The sequence below is a fragment of the Micropterus dolomieu genome, unplaced genomic scaffold (assembly GCF_021292245.1).
Source record: "Micropterus dolomieu isolate WLL.071019.BEF.003 ecotype Adirondacks unplaced genomic scaffold, ASM2129224v1 contig_14222, whole genome shotgun sequence".
In the NCBI taxonomy this organism is placed as follows: Eukaryota; Metazoa; Chordata; class Actinopteri; order Centrarchiformes; family Centrarchidae; genus Micropterus; species Micropterus dolomieu.
The window spans coordinates 9,651-16,536 of NW_025743208.1; positions in this window are offsets into that span (position 1 = coordinate 9,651).

The following is a 6,886-nucleotide window of genomic DNA, read 5'->3' on the forward strand; positions in this document are numbered from 1 at the left end:
GTCTTTCGCGCTACTGACGAACAACGTTGTAAACAAGAAAACGTTGTAGAGATTTAACTCGCGGACTGGCTGTCAGACTAGTCTGGCCTGTCGTTAATCCACTCAACCAACGGCAGCGATGACAAAGCAAGCTTTTTTAATAGTGGGTGTATCCACACAACATGCGCGTCTCACTTCTCTCGCGAGTGCGCACGTCAAATATGACATCCAGACTTTTGTATAAGAGAATATATAAAGTTGAATCTGTCACAGATCAACCAAAGTCCCTCAGACCTGTAGACCGTTAGCCTCCCTCGCTTTTAACTTGATGGTTTGATCTCTGTCATCGCCTTGTTATATGTTTATGGTCATCACACGCGACTGGTCGCATGCACACACGTGAGTGTGCGTGGCCGAGCAGTGTGGACAGAAAATGTACAGGAGAACGAAGGAAAGAGAACAGGCAGAGCAGAGGCAGAGGCGGAGAAAAGCAGCACACAGTAGTGCAGGATCTGCATCCGATCAAACGTCCACAGCATGCTGAAAATACTGGATCTTCCATGATTCCTGCCAGTGTAAGAAATAAATATTAGAGGTCTGAAAACACAATACAAGATATACTAGATGAAGAATGAAAAATATTTTCCAATTGAATGTCAGACAGCGTTTCAAAAAAGCATCCTTTATGTAACTGAGTCTATGTATGGCATAAGTTCAGAGAGAATTAACAAATTCCTTTCTGTGTCTACAGATGCTCCAAGCACACTCTGAGCCACTTAACATCACGGATGTAAATTCCTGAATGACGCTTAAGGAATGGCTCTGTTTTTACAGACTGGTTTCCTTAATCTCAATTGGCTATACAAAGAACACCAGGAGCAGGACACTTGAGCTTTTAAATGTTCACTACATCATAAATTCCACCAAACAACAACAATATATTTGTCAGGGTGAATAGATTATTTTTTGTCTTCTTGAGGACAAGTCTTACCTCTGTAAACCAGTCAAGTGAATGTATCCCTAACATTCCTGGACTGTTCTTCGGTCAGTAAATGTTGTGTTCCTGTTTCGATGGAGCAGGTCAGAGAGTCCCTGAATGGGAGTTGTCACCTCAGACAAACCCTGAGCAGCCAGGACAATTACCTCGATCTTCTCGAACACACTGTCCAGTCCACCCTCATCATCTCTGCATCTGTGAAAGAGAAACATCACATGTATATATTAAATAATTAGAAACTGTTAATGTATGCACATGCCATTACATTCAGATTGATTATGGACACAGAAACGATTGCTTTTGTGCCAATCAAATATTGCATAAAGTGTCCATTGACTGAAGCTGTCCAATTGTAGGAGATATAGTTGTATCAAAGAAAAGACTCAGATAAACATGGCAGTGTTTCTGGACAGACTGACGGAGAAATGTGCCATTAGGTACTTTCATGTAGTCTCTTTGAATATGTTGTATCAGACCAGCTCTGCTCTTTAATTCCGGCCATGCTTAGCCTTTTACAGTGCCTGATGTCAGGAGGAAAAACTGAGGGGGTGTAACAGTAGCCAGTAGTGAGTAGCCTCACTCTTGAAGACGGACATGTGAATGCATATTCATTTAGTTTTTATCTGAAATGGCAAAGGTTTGACATTGTTTATGGTTCCAGTTTAAAATGTGAGACTTTATAAATGTTGACGTGACAATTAATAGCCCAATATATTTGCCACTTAGCTGTGAAGCAACTTAAAAGTTCATGCTATTGTTACAGTACATTTTCAAGACACAGGGTTACCTAAACTATAATTTGAGATGGTAAATAAAATTGTTCAAATGAAGCACCTCTTGTTCCTTCTGAGTCCAATATTTCCACTCCATTGTGGTCTGTCAGGATGAGTTGTTCATTGATTCCTAAGGCATCTTTTTCATTAAACATCTAAGGCTTCATGTAGCTCCTAACTGGCTGAGTTAAATGGTAATTGACACTAAACTTTAGAAAATCAGTCTATTCGCCCCACCTGCTTAGGTGTAATTTACACTGGGGAGGCTGGGAACATGTCCCCACCACTTTTTCTGTTTTTTCTCCCAAAATGCTATTTAAAGAAATATTCATTCATGAAAATATAGGATTGGGGGATCTGGGGGTCCTCCCCCAGATGATTTTGAGCATTAAACAATTAATTTCCTGCATTCTGGAGATATTTTCCGCACCAATTTATGGTGGAAATGTCTTTATTTATATAAAGGGAAACACAAAATTCAGGTGGCAGGTGACGATTCAGAATATAAAAATATAATTGAATATAATGCAGTAATCAGTAAATAGTTTTCTGTTAGCTTAAGTAATTTTTTTTGGACAATGCAGATGTGTTTTCTCTATATATTTACGTCACATTGGGGCGGCTGTTTTCAGTGGGAAGAGCTGGTGGGCCGTTAATCGAAAGGTCGGCGGTTCAATCCCCGGCTCCCCCAGGCTTCATGTCGAAGATTCCTTGGCGCCTGTTCCGCCATTGTGTGAATGTTAGTTTCTGTTTGAGCACCTAGGCTCAGTGTGTGGATGTAGTGTAAACGTAATAATAAAATATCTTCTAGTCTTGTTCTTGTGACCCCAATATTCTGGATTGTAACGTAGCCTATCATATGCTGTGTTTTGTGATTTGTCACAACTTCATTAGTGAAACCTATTGTCTTTCGCGCTACTGACGAATAACATTGTAAACAAGAAAACGTTGTAGAGATTTAACTCTGGCTGTCAGACTAGTCTGGCCTGTCGTTAATTATCCACTCAACCAACGCCAGCGATCACAAAGCAAGCTTTTTTAAAAGCAGGGGAATCCACACAACGTGCGCGTCTCACTCTCTCACTTCTCTCGCGAGTGCGCACGTCAAATAAAAAATGACATCCAGACTTTCATAAAAGAAAATATATAAAGTTGAATTAAAAATGCACTCAGACCTGTAGACTGTTAGCCTCCCGATCGCTTTTAATTTGATGTTTTGATCTCTGTCGTCACCTTCTTATATACAGTTTATGGTCATCACACGCGACTGGTCGCGTGCACACGCACATCAACACAGCGTTCAGTCAGTGCGTGGCCGAGCAGTGTGGAGAGAAAATGCACAGGAGAACGAAGGAAAGAGAACAGGCAGAGCAGAGGCGGAGAAAAGCAGCAGGAAAGTGCCATTAAATGCTGTAAAATATCGATATCTTCATGATTAAGGAACATGCTGGTGTTTATAAAAGAAAACAGACTACTAGCAGGGCTGCCCTTCAAATCGTCATATGACAACTACCTTTCCAGAGTTGATTCTATGGTTTAATAAAAAGTTTTCATGCCATGAATGAAAGCAGAAGATGCGTTTGTAGGGGAATAATCTGGAAAATAAAGACCTGTATACTCAATTCATATCTCCAGTTACTCAGAGCTACTGCAGAGTTTCATGATGATAAACATAAATCCAGTCAGAGCTCTGAGGAAATGCAGATGCAAAACAAACACTCCAAAAGTGCACAAAAATAATACACAACATTTTAATCCTATTACCTTAATTGTGTGTGATTTTTTCACCTTTGCTCTTTGTTTCTAATGCAGATAATTTTTCTACTCTACACTACTGTTTTACAGTATTGAGCCATCTTAATAGATTATTTTTTTCAAAAAAAGGGAGTTCTAAAAACAACCTTATCAGAGCTAATGATAATTACCACTGGTAGTCCGACTTACAAGATACTTCGCCAGTAGTAAATAAAGGCCAACAAAGCGCGTGCGTGTGAACGTGCGCGCGCGTGATGCGCGTAACAGTCGTGCACGTGAATACATTTTTGGATTAATAAATAAATAAATAAATCAAAAATTAATTAATAAAAATTAATTAATAAAAAAAAATATTAAAAAATGTAATAAAAATAAAATAAAAATTGGTGGGTCATAGCAAGGTTGAACAACAAAGAGAGGTATCCAAAACGACGTATAATTTTAGATCCTGTTGCAATGAATATGGCTCCTAGAAAGAAGACTCCCCCAACAACATTGGCTGATTTTCTGGACCGAAAGGCTTGGGCGCCTTAGTTTGAATGGGCGGTGGAAGATTTTAGAATGTCGGGATTATTGTTTGCACATGGAACAGTTCATCTTTATGCAAGAGAGCTGGATGAAATTTTTCTTCGTGATAGCACAACACACATTAGTTTTTCAGCCAAAGACTGGAATTACTTCTGAAGCAAAGTCTGTAAAGATATGAGTGCTTCAAAAGGAGTCTATACCACACAATGGTGCGGATCTGTGCCAGGAGAGCTCTACCGTGTAGAGACAGACCTTGAAGTCTACGATCCAGAATCCTACATCTTTTTTAGATCATGCAAGGACGATTCTATCATTCAAAATGCCAGGAAGGGGACCCCAGAGCAACAAAAAGGCTACCCGATCACGTCCAAAGAGTGGGAGACGTGGTTCAGCTTTGTGGTCCAGTGGGGAGAATGGGATAGAACCCTTGAAGTCTTCTCGCACATTGATAAATTATTCAGATAGTAAATACCTTATGTTAGCTATGTAGGGATCAAAAGAAAACTTTTTGATCCTGAGGACAAGCAAGATGAACAACAAACAACACCGCAGACAACCTCGAAGACCTCCACAACGGGGCTGACGGTGACATTGTTCTAATTAAAATGTTTTGTGCAGGTACGAGGACATGTGCAGCGGTTGAGGGTCGAGCAGCCCTAAATATTTTCGATTACTCCAGGATGTTGTCGTCGATAACTCATGGGTGGATGACTATGGCAAAGAACTGGGGAAAAGAAAGTTAACATTTCTCGTTTCTGAAGAAAAAGCAGAAGAGGACAAGAGCAGGATCAAGCCGTTTAAGTATGCCTGTTTGGACGATCTGGGCTGCTGCGACAAGAACACATCTCCCAACACTACTGCTAGCAGTATTATACAGGTAACCGTATCTTATTATTTATACGATATACTGCAGCAAAAGGCTATACAAACGTGTGTATTGTGCATATACAGACGAATGGTGCAGAAAACAACCTCACACATGCATTGACACGCTACCCTTCTTTTATATCATTATCAAGGACATTAGAGAGAAATTATGCAGAAGCTTTTTAACAAAAATTTCGCTGATGCTCAAAAGTACGTCCTACGTGGTCTTGGGTTGGTGCCAACGTGTGAATGCAGTATTCGAGACATTGCAGCTACTGCTCTACAGATTTGGCTGAGGAACCCTTTTCTCATTGCATCGCTTAAATGGGTAGTTAGAGTGGAGGACAGTGTGAGCACAGTAGTTAAGGAATCTCTGGACATCTGGAAGGGGGAACAACACTAGAAAACAATGGGGGGATGTGTCTAGTCTACTAAACTATGTCAAAAAGAGATATATAGTGTATAAAATGAGAGCACTGTTGTGTGAAGCTGACAGAACAGACAGAATGTGTTAGACGAATGACCTTTGGATGGCGTACCATGGTGCAAATGACAGCGGATAAATATGCAGATGTGAAATCTACTTGATATAGCAAATGTTTTTCCTGTGAATGATAATGAGTTTCATATGGGTCATGTGTTTTGTTTTTGTACTTTTAGCATTGATTTGTGTGTTTTAATGCTAACCAGAAAACAACAAGTTTATGTTGCTGATGTGAGGTATTGCTTAACTGAATCTTTGGTTTGTAAAAACATAGGTGCTTGTACTGATTTTCTGAAAAGTGTATACTTGTAATCATTGCTGACGGAAGATCCGTCTCCCTCTCAATGCATCAACTCTGAAAGCCCAACCACTTAGCTTACAGCAAGACGTGGTGGAGACTGCCTGCCGCTTGGATGGTCTGAGTGACCTCAGCGGCTAGACCAGCCTGAGTCTGCCTCTCCACAATTTTAGGACAAAAACCCAGGGAGGCTGGTCCGACACCAGCATTGTGCATATGAAGCCCCATCCTTGAGACAGAGCCCCCCAGACCATACGTACAGGCCAGGGCTCTGTCACTGTAGGCTGCGTCACTTCTACCAGAATGATGAACGACTGTTTCCTTCAATCTCTCCATGACCATGAGGTCGTGAGTAGAAAGGAACCCTCATGCCCTTCTCGCGCAACGATTGCAGTGCGATGCATCTGCTGAGTGTGTGGGGGGCTAGCGAGTAGTTGACGGGGAGCCTAATGTATTTGTAGGCTACCCCCTGAGAGGAGAAGCCTAGAAATTCCCTGTTACTGTGTCACCTCGACATGAAATAGGCGTCTTTCAGGTCGATGGCGGTGAACCAGTTGGCTGCACTGGCTCCAGCATTTCCCTGATCATCAGCATGTGGAAATGCCCTCTTGTCCATTATGCTGGTTCAGGTGGCCGAGATCCAGAATGGCTCAGAAGCCTCTCGTCTTTTTGGAGACCAAAAAGTGCATGGTGCAAGACCTCTGTGCATGTCATGCGCAGAGATGCCCTAAGGCAACCTGCTTCAGCAGAAGTTGCTGGATCTCGGCAGCCAGGAAGTCCACTTCCTTTTGAGAGATGATAGACTTGGTTCCATTATGTCCAGGAAAACTGGTGGTATGCAGCAGAACTGAAGAGAGTAGGGCATCAGGACAGGGCATCCTCCTCTCCACTGCAGTGAGCTGCTGCTGGGAGAATGAGCCGCTGTTCACTGTGATAAAGTGCCACAGGCCGCACCGCTGGAAGAGATGTGTTGTCTGGTTGTGTCTCTCCGGCTATATCTGACCTAGATTGGCATTAGCTCGACTCATGCCGTCGCAGCTAGTCAGCTAAACGCTGCGCTGGTTCGGTTGAGCATATGTCGCCAATGTGGTTGTGTGTTTTAGAACACACACACACACACACACGTACTGTCAGTGAGCTAGCAGTGTTCCCGTGGATACTGTCGTGAGTGCACGAGGAACGCAGAGTTAGCTCGCATTGCTGCA